This window comes from Dermacentor andersoni, chromosome 2 (genome assembly GCF_023375885.2).
Source record: "Dermacentor andersoni chromosome 2, qqDerAnde1_hic_scaffold, whole genome shotgun sequence".
In the NCBI taxonomy this organism is placed as follows: Eukaryota; Metazoa; Arthropoda; class Arachnida; order Ixodida; family Ixodidae; genus Dermacentor; species Dermacentor andersoni.
The window spans coordinates 256,165,837-256,182,834 of NC_092815.1; the positions used below are offsets into that span (position 1 = coordinate 256,165,837).

The 16,998-nt window shown below is 45.5% G+C and overlaps 1 long non-coding RNA gene across 2 annotated transcripts; it reads left to right on the forward strand.

Moving 5' to 3' along the window:
• The first annotated feature begins 5,372 nt into the window (after positions 1–5,372).
• Positions 5,373–15,832, forward strand: LOC126539747 (uncharacterized). Of its 2 annotated transcripts, none has more exons than XR_011892953.1 (6): positions 5,373–8,959; positions 9,331–9,439; positions 10,555–10,681; positions 13,010–13,122; positions 14,718–14,937; positions 15,707–15,832. It is a non-coding gene; the product is annotated as an uncharacterized lncRNA (long non-coding RNA). The 2 variants fall into 2 exon arrangements; XR_008614338.2 differs by having other exon boundaries at positions 5,373–8,673.
• Positions 15,833–16,998: the final 1,166 nt, after the last annotated feature.

Below are 16,998 nucleotides of genomic sequence, written 5' to 3' on the forward strand. Positions count from 1 at the left end.
CGCATATTTGCTCCGGCGTGTTTTTCTCCTCAGCCGCCCAGCGAGGGCCTCAAGTAGCGAGGAACTCCTCATTGCGTTACCATACAGATTTTCCCTACTGATTTTCTTCTTGATGCTTTTGTAAGCATCCGTGGTCTTTGTTGTCTCCATCCCTTTCTTCCAATTCACCATCTTTGTTCCTGCCACTTTCTCTTTTGTGATTCCTGGTTGTTTATTTAGGCATTTAGTTATTCTGTACTTGGTTGCTCACTTTCTCTACCTTTTTTTCAATTCCGTGTCCACGTTTTACAGGTAAACATATTTGTGAACTTCAGTCATCAATTTCTTTTATCCGTGTTGTATAATTTTTCTTCAAATCTAATCTTTATCTGCTTTTGTCTGACTTCAAGAAAGCTGTACTTATGTCGCTTTGCGCTGCATTATTCGTGGTTTTACCATCAGCCCCAAAAGTCACTGGACCCTCTGGTTAATTTGGAGCCCCATTGAGATTTAAGGCGCAAAACTGCAGTTGCGAACGTCAGCTCTGGCCGCGTCAAACTTTTCCGAATTTCTCGCACCATATCGCATGAAACTATTGACAAGGTGTATTTACAGACAGAGAATGTTCGCGGAGGCAAAAGAGGGCCCAGCCAGGCTGTGCCGACTTTTCGTCGTCTTAGGGATTGTCCTTGTTTCCTTCTTTGCCTCACCCTATCACGACGGCCGACAAAAAAAAGCATCGTACCTGTGCATAAAATAGCACTATCAGGAAGAGCGCGATAAAGTTGAACTCGTCAACTCGTCAGATGAAATGTCACCAATTGTGCACATTCGCAGTGATCGTGATCTAGAAAGGATTAACTAGTTTGTGTCGACTGCGCGTATTGTTTCCGTTATTAAGTGCTTTTGCAATGGCTGTGTCCCCAGAATGCGTTAACAATGCATTTCACCTTTCCAAAAACCCTTTCACGTGTTTTCACTTAAACGTGCGGTCTCTGAAAAACAAGGAGGATGAACTTTCAGTGTTCTTAGCTACATTTGTTTTCAATTTTGATGTGATAATGTTTAGAGAGACATGGTGTTCTGCAAATACTCAAATTTTCAACCGCAGAGGTTATCAAAGCTTATTTCGTAATAGGCAAGATAAGCAAGGTGGCGGTTAAGAACTCGTGAAATGTGAGCTAGAATGTAAAATAGACACCGAGTTTTCGAGTATATCCGAGGGCATAGAATGTTTGACATTATTATCCCGCGAATATACTTGCACTCTCATGTATCGCCCACTGAAGACACAAATCCAACATTTCATCGAATACCTTGAAAAGCTTCTAAATTATGCTTAAACGCGATACTAATTAATGGCGGTGACCTAAATATTGATATACTTGCCGCATTAAAGAAACACTCTTTTGAGCAGTAAAGTCATCTGGTCACGTTATCATAACAGATACGGTACGGCGCGTTACATCTCATACAGAGACATTCATCGACCTTGTTATTATAAATATACATGCAGAAAGTTTGACAACTGGTGTCCTGAATTGTGATATCAGCGACCACTTAACAATTTATTTCTTTATGAGGACTGAAGACAAACTTACATATGCGCAAATGAACGATGTAAAGATGGTACAAAATATCGTACCTGCAACTTTAAACGCTTCTGCGCATGCCTTGAAAGGGAAATTTGAGCTGACATTTACCACTCTTTATGGGCCAACGCCGCATGCGAGGCTTTTATTTCTGCTTTCAAACGTGTTTATTTCGAACGTTATAAGGAAAAAATATTTCCGAAATTTAACAAAAGCCGGAAACCATGGATCAACTGCGAGTGCCTGCGCAGAATAAAAAAAAAGCAAGATTGTTCCAAAAATTTCTGAAACCAGATCACCAGAAGATGTCGATATTTATAAAAAATATATACCTGTATAGACAGACTTCAAGGTATGACTTCAAGGGAGCTGTAATACGGTGATAACTCTAAACAAACACATATGCACTTTTGAGTGTCTACCACTCCATAGACCCAGCGCTGAATTCCAATGTCCACACTGCGATCAATGCGCAATGCTTTATGGCATGACATGGGTTTGCGCAAGCACCCCACAGCTCACACCCATCACACGGCAACGGGAGGTTGCCGTGTGACTGACCGACCAGCTCAACCTGGTTAACCGAGCGAGAAGGGCATCTAAGGCCGCCGGACTCCTGGACTGAAGGAACCACCCACTGCATAGCAGAAGAGCTACTAACGCTCGTGTGCTCTTTTGTAGAAAGTTTATAAAGTTTACAAAGTTTATAATGGGTGTGTACTGAACAGTTCAGGTGGTAGCGTCTGTTCATAACCGGGAAGGCAGGTGACTCAGAGTAGGAACAGCTAATTGCCCGAGCGGCTCACACTCGTGCTAAGCACTGGCGATCCGGCTGGCCCACTGGTTGCACTGCAGGCATGATACAGACGATCTGCCTGGCCTTGTTCTTGTGCTCTTCTTCTTCATTACAATTAACACCGGCGCAAAAGCGGAGCCATCCTGGCGACTTATGACGTGGAGACGAGCGGGTCATAGAATTGTTTCAGGCCGTAATATGTGGATTTATTACGAGTCACTAGGCACAGTCTAGTTGCACCGGCAGTCCACGAACGCTGATAGCGCGCACAGCAGCACAAGAGCCGTCTTCTTCGTCCTTCTCTTAACTACAATGGCCCCCGGGAGAGAAGAGGAGCCATCCTGGCGACTTACGGCGTAGGTAGGATGAGGGGGTCATAGTACGGCTTAAGTCGGTTGACATGAACCGTGTCACGCCCGCGATGCCTATGGTCGGGTGATGGTGTCACAGGTTCTACAACGTAGGTGACAGCGGAGGTACGGTCTATGACGCGATAGGGGCCATCATAGCGTGCAAGGAGTTTAGTCGAAAGGCCGGGGCTACGAGTTGGGACCCACAACCAAACAAGGGAACCAGTCGGAAAAAGCGGTGTAAGCACGCCACTGTCATGCCGCAGCTTTTGACGACCTTGAGCAGCGGTCGTAAGCGTTCGCGCGAGCTGCCGACAGTCCTCGGCGTATTTGGCGGCTTCAGACACAGGCGTGCATTCGGAAGCGTCGGGTCGGTATGGTAGCAGTGTGTCCATAGTACACGAGGGCTCTTGTCCATACAGCAGAAAAAAGGGCGAAAAGCCAGTGGTAGCTTGTGTGGCCGTGTTATAGGCATACGTGACGAACGGCAAAACAGTATCCCAGTTACTGTGGTCCGAGGCGACGTACATAGTCAACATGTCACCGAGTGTGCGGTTGAACCTCTCTGTCAAGCCGTTCGTTTGCGGGTGGTAGGCTGTAGACTTGCGATGAACGATGCTGCATGCAGCGAGAAGGGCTTGGGTTACTCGGACAAGAAGACACGGCCCCTGTCCCTGAGCAGTTCGCGTGGTGCGCCATGTCGAAGCACGAAGTTCCGCAAGATGAAAAACGCAACTTCGCGCGCAGAGGCTGCCGGGAGTGCGGCAGTCTCGGCGTAGTGCGTCAAGCGGTCGACACCTACAATTATCCAACAGTTACCCGAGGAGCTGCAGGGAAGTGGCCCGTATAGGTCTATGCCGATGCGGTCGAAGGGCCGAGACGGGTGTAGCACTCTCCTGGTGTAGCTCACCAGGAGGGTGCTGAGCAATTTTACGTCGTTGGCACGGCGTGCAAGCGCGTACGTACTGGCGGACGAAGTGATACGTGCCGTGCCTGTAGAATCGCTGCCTTAGCCGAGCATACGTTTTCAGAACGCCGGCGTGACCATTATGAGGAGCAGCATGAAATTAAGCGCATATGTCAGAACGCATGTGTCGTGGTATCACGAGGAGCCACTTGCGACCATCAGACAAATAATTTCTGCGGTAAAGGACGTTGTCGCATACCGCAAACTGAGCGACTTGGCGACGAAGTGTTCGAGAAGAGGGTGTGGCGGATGGGTCGTGGAGGAAATTCAGCATAGTTGAAAGCAGGGGATCCTTACGCTGCTCGTCTGGCATATCAGCAACGTTGAAGGCTGACATGCATGTGAAGAGCGGAGACACTGAAGCCACATCAGAAGGTAGCGGTGATCGGGAAAGCGCATCGGCGTCAGAGTGCTTTGTGCCCGATCGGTAGACAACGCGGATGTCATATTCTTGTAAGCGAAGTGCCCATCGGCCTAGGCGACCTGGCGGATCCTTCAACAAGGACAGCCAGCAAAGGGAATGGTGGTCGGTGACAATGTCAAAAGGGCGACCATATAGGTATGGACAAAATTTGACGAGAGCCCAAATAATGGCCAAGCACTCCTTTTCTGTTACAGAGTAGTTGGCTTCTGCCTTCATTAAAGTGCGGCTCGCATGCGCCACGACGTACTCGTCATAGCCGTCTTTCCGTTGTGCGAGGACTGCACCAAGTCCGATGCCGCTGGCGTTCGTGTGTACCTCTGTAGGCGCTGTGGGATCGTAGTGTCGAAGAATCGGTGGCAAAGTCAGTAGTCGACGTAGTTGCTTGAAGGCGTCATCACAGGAAGTTGACCACGCGGAGATGCCGTTGGTAGCGGTAAGCAAATTGGTTAGTGGTGCGATGACAGTTGCGAAATTGCGCACAAAACGCCGAAAGCAAGAGCAGAGCCCTATAACGCTGCGGAGTGCCTTAAGAGTAGTGGGCATCGGTAACTCTGCGACCGCGCGAAGCTTGGCTGGGTCAGGAAGTACACCATCCTTCGATACAACATGTCCCAGTATTGTTAACTTGCGGGCAGCATGACGGCACTTTTTGATGTTGAGTTGGAGGACAGCAGAGGTGAGGCAGGTCAGGATCTCACGCAAGCGAACAAAGTGCGTCGGGAAATCTGGCGAAAACACCACGATATCGCGAAGGTAGCAGAGACATGTTTTCCAATTGTAGTTACGAAGGATGGTGTCCATCATACGCTCGGAAGTAGCGGGCGCGTTGCAGAGTCCGAATGGCATTACGGTAAATTCGTACAAGCCGTCGGGCGTGATGAAAGCTGTCTTCTCACAGTCATCTTCTGCCATCGGCACTTGCCAATAGCCGGAGCGAAGATCCAAAGATGAGAAGTACTCCGCACCTTGTAAGGAGTCGAGGGCGTCATCTATCTGACCCAGTACCCCGCACCTCCATCAAATGTAATATGTGGATTTATTACGAGTCACTAGGCACAGTCTAGTTCCAGCGGCAGTCCACGAACGCTGATGGCGCGCACAGCAGCACAAGAGCCGTCTTCTTCTTCCTCCTCTTCACTGCACAGGCGGCGAACGTGAACAACATTCCGTCCACGGCGGCGCCTGTCAGATGTCGGTGTAAGCGGCTCTATGATATAGTTGACCGGAGAGGTGCTTTCGACGATGCGGTATGGTCCATCATACCCCTATTGAAAAATTTGTATGAGAAATTGAACGAGATGTATGCATGTCGTACAGATTTGACGAGAAATTGAACGAGATGTATGCATGTCGCACAGATTTGACGAGAAATGAACGATATGAAATGCATATTGAACGAACTCTCGTAGAAAATGAGCGAGATCTGTATGATGTGCTACGCAGACTTTTACGAAGTGCACGAGATTTATGCGATCTGCGATAAGAATGCGTAGAGCTTGTATGACATGTGTGCGATGAGTTGCGTAGACCTGACGAGATTATGTATGACGTGTGTGAGGTGTACGCACTGTAGTCGTATGAGCAACTTGATCTTTGTGGATGACTATGAATTGCATACAAAGTGTGTGTACTCAAGTCGTAGTGCATACAAAAGCTCATTAATGACAGTGAGATTTATGATTAGTTGTTTGTAGTACATGCAAGAGCGTGATCAATGTGCTGCATGATCACATTGAACCATTGTGACACATATATACCAGCATAAACTACAGAGTAAATAAGATGTTCAGAGTTCAACTTCTGGAATTTAATGCAACAAACACATATACATCCCCATCAAAGCTGCTGTCGGTACTTTTGATGCAATGATTTTCACTTGGGGACATATTCTCGGATGAACACTTATGGCGATAATACTGCCTTTGCATGACGCATTCCTCGACCAGCCAAAAGGCACTGGATAGCACCATGATATTGTCGAAAGCTATCATCAGAGAATGAATCCGTTGTTCAGAGTAGATCTGCCTAAGATTTTATTGCAATATAGGAGTCGGGTACCATCAAAGTTTCATAATAAAATGCTATATGTTTGTGCACGCAATAAAATAATCTGGCAATGCGATTATAGCACATTGGAAACACTTCAAACAAGGACGAGTTGGCAAAGTTTATTGCAGGCAGTTTGATCAGTGACAAATTATGCATGCACTTTGTCACATCCTAATAATATTGCTTTGCATCAGAGATATCAGTCAGAGGTAGTAATGGGCGAACTTGAACCTGCATATTTTCCTAATAGCCAAGTGCGTCAACCACAATACTGTCAAATACAAATCTGCTAAGAGCATGTTAGTGCCTGTTTATGTCAAATTGTAGAAGGTAGGCATGAGATTGGCCATGCATGCCCACATATAAAAATAAAAAGCACAACCACAAAACAGTGTAATAGGTTGGTGAACAGATAGCCAAAATAGCAGTCAAAATCCATCGCACTTTGTCACAAATAAATAAGAAAATGTGGTAATAACAATAACAATCCCTAAAAATGTCATGTGATCAATTGTGGTCATGATCACAGTTACTGCTGTGAAAAATTATTTGCACTAAGTGTTCACAACTTGCTAAGAGAGCTTGACCTAGTAAAAAATCCTCATATGTGCACAGCAGTGGCAAAAAACGAGATGAGCGTCGCAACTTGGTGACCATTATCTGCCTACATACTACACAAAACTGAATTTAAATTTAAAGGAGAAATGACAAAGCAGTTCGTGTGCCAATGATGGTTAAGCGCACTGCAATGCCTTGCCATGTGTTGAAAGCTGACCTCCAAGCAACCAAAATGTAAGTGACCCTACACTGAAGCAGGGTCTTTAAATGACGAACGTGTATCACATCCTGACATTCGCGGACGCAGTCACCAAATGAAAAACACCTTTGCAAATCGCAATAACGACGAATGTCAAGCGCGCGCACACAGACAGAATGCGAGCAGTTTCCGAAAGCGCTCACGAAAGACTGTACGGACGTTCCTACGCGTTCGACGCATATCAGAAGCGCGCGCGTGCGCGCACACGCACACACACAAGCACAAAAGGCGAGCAGTTTCCGAAAGCACTCGCCTTACAAGAAAGCAAATCCCGCCGGCGTGGCACCATTTCCCGAAGCACAAACAACACCACAGTACACATCCGTAGAACGGCGCACAACAAGCCTGAACAAAGTGTACACCACTCGACGCCAAATCTGTCGTCGATTACGCCGCTGAGAATCACGAACACTTTCTAACATTCACAAACCAAACGACGATGTGCTGCGAACTTCAAACAGATTTTACGGCCCTGTCCGGTTGATAGGGCTGCTCCACAGGTTGTCCTCGCTGTTGAAAGCAATGTCACCAAAGTTGTTGAAAAAGGTCGCCTAAAACACGCAAGAACATTGAAATAATACGCCTGTACTACCCACGCTACCGATGCGATCACGGTTACCGGAACCACAGACGGCGAAGTAAACAAAAGACGTCATTTCCCCTCATTTCGGACCGAGACCTATAATTACTTTCTCAGTTGCACGACTCTTCCTTTCGAGCAAGGCGCGACTTGTTCCTGGGACTGTGAGGGCGCTGCGGTCGAGCTCTGCACCAAGTGAGCGGTGCTGCTCTGCTGACATGTGCAGGTTAGTTGCGGGTGTTTGCGCTTCTTGTGCTGTAGCCGATTTTATTTTCTCACTGCGTGTGCCTTGTCACTGTCCTCGTGCACGTGGCTGGCGGTCGAGGTCTTTTGCGTCCGGTTCAAGTTTTGCGCTCACGGAGACGCCAGTACCGGCGAAGTGTGGGTCACCGAGCGTTAACATTGCGTGCGCACTTTGGTTTGTAGGCCCACTTTTTTTTCATCTCATTCCTTTCTTCGGACCTGCACCCCCATGTATGGTGTCTGTAAAATATTATACTTCAGCTTAAACAACAACAGAAAGAAATAACGGCTGCTTTATTCAGCGAGCACCATGTAAATGCCGAGTGCCGCGACAAGCACCTATAACCGTGCCAGGCTATAGCAGACGATGCTTGGACGCTCGGCGCGGAGGTCGATGGCAGCGCTGCGGTGGCGTGAACGGTAGCGGGCTAAATGGTGCGCATAGGCTAGGAGTTGGGGTACTTAAAGAGGATCTATAAACGTTGTTGCGGCGGCCCGGTGGTCACGGGCGGTCGATGTGGTACTGATCGTTTGATCATATTTACGCGGTGCGTAGAGAACATGTGCTCCTTTTTTGTGTGAATTAACGATCACTAAGCCCTGGGTCCTGTGCAATGCTATTAGCTCGCTGTATGTTTCTTGCGGTGCGCCGTTGTTGATTATCGTAGTGCGGTCCACACGCGCTTCCTTTGTGCCCGGCTCATGAGAAGTGTTGTACTCTCGCCGCTCCCGCATCGGCTCACAGTGCACGGAAGAATGTGTTGATAGTTGTGCTATCGCGTGCTGTAGTTCACCGCAATTCAACACTACGCTGGACGGACTGTTGGTGCAGTCGATGCGGCGTGAACGGACACGAAGGAGCGCTCGCCTCAGAAGGTAAGTCCGGCGCCTAGCGCATTCTTATGGTTCATGTAGTGTACCTTGTCATGCGCAGCAGAAGATGATTAGTACAGCTACAAAAACAGTGACAGTGATTCCCTAATGTTCGTTCGATATCGTAGTGCACATTTAGGAAAACGTTTCACGAAAATTACCCCGAGATTGATGTTGTTAAGAGCTTCATCTATTGTTTATTTTCTTTTTGTTATGAAGTATGCTAGCGCCGGGGCATCGCTTGGTCTGAACGGGCACAAAAATTCAAGCAGGGAATGTCACTGCTTCTGTACGTAATTCCTCAGCAAGAAATCGTACGTTGATGTGTTGTGCAAATGTTTTCACAGCTAACGTCAACGCGCGACGGCATCCAAATGATCTGACTCGTGAGAAGATTTTAGCTTGTATGCAAACTTTGATGCTTATAGATTGTCGCCAAGACAACCTGTATTTCTTGTGTTTAGTGTTCTGTTTGTTTTCGTGCCTTTGACACGTTTAATAACCGCCTGTGATGTAAGAATGAAATATTTATTTGTCTAAGCGGATGCAGCTTCTTGTAGCTCGCTGTACGAGAGCTTTCCACAATTTGACGCGATGTTGTTAAATCACAAGTTTGCAGATTCAGCAGTGATTACAATAAGCTGAACATTTATTGTTTAGGGATGTCACAATTTCCTGAGACGGAGGCATCTCTGCACCACAAAGGAGACTGCGGCACTATGCAGCCAGAACAGCACGACAAAGCATCTGATCTGCCTGCTTTGACAAGGTACGTACAAAACGGTCACAGCCATTTATGTGTTCTAGGTTCTATTCGTGTATTTGGTACCTGCCAACTTTCCCGATTAGTTTCTGCTTTTCCAAGTGTGCTGTTTGTGTACAGCGTGTCAAGGTAAATAGTGGTTAATAATGTATGCATAGAAAAATGTGGGCGCTGAGAGAAAGCTTTAGGAAAGTGCATGCTGTCTTTCCAACACAAGATTTCTGTCTAGAATTTTTGCAAAATATGAAGTGCAGAGGCTGGCAGGTTTGGCAAACAATGTTCAACACTTTTGCTTTAGATTTTAATGTAGCCGGTTCATTATCTGTCCCTAGTATAGCATAGCGTCAAGCTTGAAGCTGATCTCTGATGTCACGTCAGTTGCAGGATGTAATAACGTGGTATCACAAACTGCTTGTTACGCATTTCAGTCAACATGGTGCAGTGGTCACAGGTGCGAGTATAACCGAAAGCTGGGCATTCTTTGCCCTTCTGCACATGATGTGGGATAGAGCTTGAACTATGCTATAGTGGCACCATCTCCCTCACCTTCTCTTCCTCATTATTCTGTTAACTTGCAGTAAAATGCACAACTTCTAGAGGCTTAATTATGGTGTTGTCTGCTGAACTTGGCTGATGTGAATTTCAGTAGTCTGGGGTACCCTCAAAGCCATGCTGTACTTTGCATGCATTTTAAAATGGTCAATTTGAAATATGTGATTGGCTGTGGCATTCTCAGAGAAACAAGGCCTCTTGTGAATAATGCATACATGCATTATTCGCATTTTCTAATACTCTTTCAAGAAGCAGCCTATAGGCTGCTCCCCGAAGAAGTGACCACCTTTGCTTACCCTACAGGGCAGTCTGGTCCAGTTTACTTAACCTGTCTGCCATCTATGCACGAGGAGGACAGAAGCGAAAAAAAGGGACCTTCGATTAATGTTTTTGCACAGATGGCTCATACATTGCACTTTTCTTATCTTGCAGGCTTTGTTAACTCAAAGCTTTCTATGGGCGAATATCAGCATTTCATTCCTATTTATACCTAATAAGAATTACTTTGTTCATAGTGTCACTTTTTATATTATACTCTTGTGAGAATAAGCTCACTTGTTTTAATGCAGATGTGGCTGGGCCTGCAGAAAGAGTGTAAGCACACTACTGTGTTGCTGATCAGTGCTTGTGCTGATCTCTACGTCTGAGTTGGCCTCAGAACGTCCAGGCGCCACTGTGCTTTGCTTCATTGACAAGGTAATATGATATAGACACCTTGCACCTCAGTATCAGTTTTGAGAAATATGCTAAGACACAAGGGTTGGCCTTGGTGATAAATACACTCGTGTTCTTTTTTAAAGCGTTCTTCTTGCAGTGTTCCTCATGTACATGTTTTCAGAAGATGCTTAAATGCAAACCGCCATGGAACTTGTTTATGCCTTAAAGTAGCTCTCTTTCACCAAAAGAAAAGCCTTATTTAATGCACAATTCATAAGAAAGGTGAGGAAGTGACAGGACATAAGTCTAACAACCATCCAGTTTTACTGCTTGCACAGCACTATAAAGCGAGAGGTGGAAGGGCAAGAACAGATAAATCGAAAATGCATGTTGCTCACACAACCGCGAAAAGGACACATGGCATGGCTACTGTGACGCTTGTTTTACAATGATAAATAAGCAGTCTTGCTATCTGATAGTCCACTGGAGGTGGAGCCAACTTGCAGATTCCCTGTCACACATATAAGGAAATCTTAACGAATTTCGCCAGCACTATGGTCCTTATACATTGCCACGGTTGCACAGTTTTCAAACAAAATAATGCAAGTGAGCTTTGCACTACCAAGTGACCACGAAATGACCTGAGCATTCAGTTAACATGGTTGCAAATCCAGTCATTTATACATTGGCCTGTTTTGCAGACGTAGTGTCTACTGCACGACAGTGGTATTTAATATCCATCAACACCCCTGTGCTCTACGTACTCTTTCTTGCGTGCTTTTTTTTCACACGTAGTGGAAGATTACTTGATTCCAGAACAATTTGGTTTGTTCTACACATGATAGTGAACTTGCCAGTCTTATATTCAACATGGAATTGGGTAGAAAGATGTGGTATTTCTTATGGTGCCCTGGTGCATTCAGCTTGTGCAGATGCTTCAAGCTTGTATTGACAAAAATTGGGATGAAGCCATAGGAGGAGAGTTGTAAAAGTGTAACGAAAGCCTCCTGATAGATATGCTGAGTTGTGCTGCTGTGCACACTTATTGGTTATCCCTACTGGGTAACGCTGTTAGGGTTATGGATGCTTTGACACTGTAGGGCCTACAAGATGGCTAGCATTACAGAACACATTAAAACGACTGTAGGGATGCGTGTCGTGCTATGGTATCATAATTGGCCCACAAAGTGACCACCTTTGCTTACACTTGTGGTAATCTGGCCCAGTTTACTTAACTTGACTGCCATCTATGCATGAGGAGAAGGGACTAAAAAATGAAGGGACCTTCGATTAATGTTCTTGTACAGATGGCCAATACATTGCATTTTTCTTATCTTGCAAGCTTTGTTACTTAAAGCTTTCTATGGGCAAATATCAGCATTTGATTCTTATTTTTACCTAATAAGTATTGCTTTGTTCACAGTGTCACTTTCTATATTTACCGTATTTACTCACATAATGGTCGCAGCCCTGAATTTTGTCGTCCAAATTCGATTTTTTTTTATTTCCTGTGTTGATCACACTTCGAACTTGCCGCAGCGATCTGTCATGTGCCAAGTCTAGCTATTAATGATCGCGCTTACCATCTGTCGAATGCTACGCGAACAACTCTTCAAGACAAACCAAGCAGTCTGCACGCACCAAACATTCTTCAGCAGATGCCCGATTTCATTCCTTTCATCACTTTCCGCACTTCCATGACAAAAAAGCTACAACCAAAATTGCCTTTATTATGTGTAGGCTTTGTAATGGTTGTGGTCAAGAACAACAAAAAAGGCACCTTTCGATTCTTCTCATCTGCACTCGTGGGCACGCAACAAATCTTGTAACACTTGTAACACAGCTAAGATATTCGCCCACCCTTAGCGGAAACGTGCTGTATTAGGATAGTAGTGAAGACAAATGCCGCAGTTTCCGCAGCATGCCCGCCGTGTCTTTCTACGTCACTGGCAGCTAAGCGCGCCCATCTGTTTCCGCCCCCTCATAGTGGACATGGCTACGTTATTGCCACAGACTTACTGATATTAATGATATTATTCATTCCGGATACGGAAGAAACTGTTTCAATGCATGTAGCATACTCACGAGAAAAAAAATCGCATTCGGCGCATTTGGTGTGTTCAGCTTGCTGCGCCGGCCCCCATTTTTGTTTTGGTGTTCCGCACTACACTCAGTGGCAGCCACCTATTTGTTGACCTGTTGCCATCCCGCAGCAAACGCGGGATAAAAAAATTCTTTTTGCGGGAAATTTAACCGGCGTAATGATCACACATCTGAATTTGCGACCATTTTTTTACAAAAAAGTGCGATCATTATGCGGGTAAATACAGTACTCTTGTGACACCAAGCTCACTTGTTTTAATGCAGGTGTGGCTGGGCCTGCAGAAAAGCTGTAAGCAGACTGCAGTGTTGCTGATCAGTGCTGATCTCCACGTCCGAGTTGGTCCCACAATATCCAGGCACCACGGTGCTTTCACAAGGTAATATAATATGGACACCTTGCACCTTAGTATCAGTTTTGAGTTTGACTTTTGATAAATATTTAAGAAGACACAAGGGTTGGCCTTGGTGATAAATACACTCGTGTTCTTTTTTTAAAGTGCTCTTTCTGCAGTGTTCCTCATGTACATGTTTTCAGAGGATGCTTACACTCCTTAAATGCAAACTGCCATGGAGCTTCTTTAGGCCTTAAACTAGAACTCTTTCACCAAGAAAAAAGCCTCATTTAACGCACAATTCATAAGGAAGGTAAGGAGATGACCGCCAGTGTCTAACAACTATCCAGTTTGACTGCTTTCCCAGCAATATCAAGTGAGAAGCGAAAGGGCAAGAACAGATAAATCGGCAATGCATGTTGCTCGCACAACTGCGAATGCGACACGTGGCATGGCTACTATGAATGCTGGGTGGCGATCGGAGGTGGTTGTTCGGCGTGTTCGTTCGGTTACCGGCGCGCACGATTGACCTACTCTGCGCCTACGTCGCCAGCCGCGCCCCGCGGCTGGCGCCTTTCAGAACTGCATAGTCGCACTCTGTAGTTGTGATGATCATGACCACGGTCTCATTCGCAGCGGTCAACTGTGGCAAGTAGCAGTTTCATTGTGACTTGGTGCAATGCACGCAGTCTCACAAACATGATGGCTATCGAGGACAATAATTGTACTGTGGCCTGCACGCTGCCATCCAATCAGCCAGTTACATTGAGTTTGTAGAACAATCTGTTACAGCCAGCTCAATGGTGAAAAAATTATCGGGATGGACCCGTGGTAGTGAATAGCACGTTTCTGATAAAGATGGGACCAAGTCTTGTGCTATGACTGCACTGCAAAGGAGTACTTCCTCAAGGCCCTTGCCACTACGAGCAGTATAATCAGTCGCGAATTGACATTTGCAGCTCCCATACTGCTTATGTGTGAAATAGAAACAGGATTTCTGGATTAATTCAGTATAAAAGTGTGTTTGTGTGAACGTTTGTTTTTTATTTTCATACCCTTAATAATTCAACATTCCGTTAATTCAGAATTTTGTTCCAGTCCTGGGAAATTTAAATGAATGAGCTTTTACTGTATACACCCCTTCTTTCACCGCATGTGTAATTTGAGCTCACTGGGTTACTGCAAGAACTTTTTTCAGCCTCAAGGGTAAGATTTCTAGCTCGGACAAAGCAGCTCCTTAAGGATGCAAGAAGTTTTACTGTGGTTTTCTACTGTTCCCATCTGCTTCCCTAAACTTCTTCTCAAATGTAAAGAAAATCTAGTATATCCCGTACAAAAGGTGCTTGTCGCTGACTGTGGGATTAAATGTGGTGAATCCTCTGAGCTAGAATTGTCCCTGGCCCATTATCAGTGAAGCTTCATTGACTAGGGCTTTCCTACAGCCAGGATGTAAACTTTGAACCTTTTGCATATATCTTAGTTTTATCCTTGAGTGCCATCACTGTGTCTGGCAACCTAGTTTCCCTTAATAACTGTTACCTTTTTTATCCATTATTTCGGGAAAAGATACTTTTTCTGAGAGCACATATGCTATTTTTGTATTTGAGTAACTAATCTCTTGCAATTTTCATCTTTCGTAGGTTCACAATCCAAATGGGTTATTTATTTGTGCTAGCAAGTGGATGTGGGTAAACCAAGCCAAAACGGACAGCACGTTTGCCAGGGAGATTGCCCAATGCTTGTGGCAGGCACATGAATTAATCCACAGGAGTGTTACGAGCAAAATATGTATGCGAAAGCTAAAGGAAGGTGGTGAGGCCAAGCCAGCGTTGACACCACAAAAACTTGGTGCATATCTAAGTAAGTAGACCCTGTCCTGCTAGCTTATGTTTTCATAAGGATTGCAAAGTGTTTCGAAGTTAAAGGAGTAATGCCTATCACACAGTGCTTTTTCTGCACGAATATAATGGGCTGTCGGTAAGATCAGGTTGTATTGAGGTGATCTCTCATATGGGCTGACAGTTCACATCTACACATCAGGGGCATGCATAGCTGTATGCGTATATTTAGTGCTGTGCTCTAGCTCGCTAACAAAAGCTATCATTTAGTTTCTATAGTGGTATTAAAGGTGCATTAATCTTTCCTGTAAACAATTCTGCACTGGCATCTATGCAGTGTTTTCCGTCTGCATATTCCGCAGTGCGGTAGCAAAGAGCTGTGCTATCTGTGTATTCACTTGCATGAGCTTGTTATGCTTGTTCATTTAATGTAAAATACTTGTGGAAAAGTATTAGACTATTTCTGTGGTCTTGTATTGGAATTCTGCAGCCATTTATATTGTTTGTAAAACACGAACATTTAACAGAGACAGGAACAAGACAATGCGAGGACGAGCACTTGCTTTCAACTGCTGTGGTTAATGTTGAAATATCAATTTACATAGGTAAAAAACTCATAAGCCTCCGTGTTTTCTTTTTCCTGTTTCTCTGTGAGATTTTCACGCTTTACTCAATATCATGCAAGAACCAGCCCATTCAGTTATGCAGTGGAGCCACCTATTGTGCATGTCAGTTCCAACGGCTTGTTAGAATCTAACAGTGCCGGCTGCTTTGTTTACATTTTTTTGCAGAGGCATACGAGCACTTTGTTTCAAAAACGCCAAGCACCGTGGATACAAAGGCAAGGAGGCTGAAGGACCTGAACAAGCACCTGGCCACCATGCTTCGGGATGCAAAATAAAGATGGTTTGTGTTAATTGCGGGCCCTAAAAAGTGTCCTCTTTGTCTCCGAGCTGGCACATCGGCCGACTCACTTGATAGAAATTAACTCGCTGTAATGTTGGCAGTAGATGTTACTGTGTGGAACTTCACCAAAAATATTGCATGAACAAAAGAACTCATTCAACACAAATGAGAACACTTGTAGAATGCAGCTAAACAAGAATAGTGTCATTTTGCATAGCTGAACGAGAATATTTTCATGTAGCATACACAAACGAGAACGATATCGTTGAGCATAGACGTGCGAGAACTATCTCGTCAAGCATAGCTATGCGAGAATAATCTCGTTTAATGTACCCATACGAGAACGATCTCGTTCAGTGACTATGTCCTCTCGTACACATGTGACGTACGACATCGTTGAGTCTACGGAGCAATAATAGCGTAGAGAAGTTCTCGTACAATTCTCATACATATTTTTTCAATAGGGACTGCGAGAGAAGTTTTGTCGAAAGTCCAGGCGTGGTAGAAGGCACGGACAACAAGACAAGTGTGCCGGGAGCGAAGTTCGGATTCGTAGCGTCGCCATCACGATTGGCTTTTTGTCGTTGTTGGACGGCGGAGGTGAACTTTCGGGCTAATTGACGGCATTCCTCAGCATAGCGGGCGACAGCTGAAACGGGAGCACACTCTGACGTGCCTGGTGTATAAGGCAAGACCGTATCGATGGTATGGGAAGGATCGCGACCGTAGAGAAGAAAGTATGGAGAAAATCCTGCAGTACTTTGTGTAGCCGTATTATATGCGTACGTGACAAATGGAAGGATGATATCCCAGCTTGTATGCTCCGATGAAACGTACATAGCGAGCATATCACCAAGGTTGCGATTGAAACGCTCCGTAAGGCCGTTAGATTGAGGATGGTACGCCGTGGTTGTCCGGTAAACTATGCGGCATTGAGCAAGCAGAGCTTCAACCACCTGCGACAGAAACACACGGCCTCTATCACTCAGCATCTCCCGAGGTGGGCCATGACGAAGAATGAAACGATGAAGCAGAAAGGATGCAACGTCACTGGCGGTCGCTGCAGGTAGAGCAGCGGTTTCAGCATAGCGTGCAAGGTGATCAACTGCGACAATAATCCATCGTTTTCCAGCGGATGCTAGCAGTAGTGGCCCGTACAGGTCAATTCCCACATGGT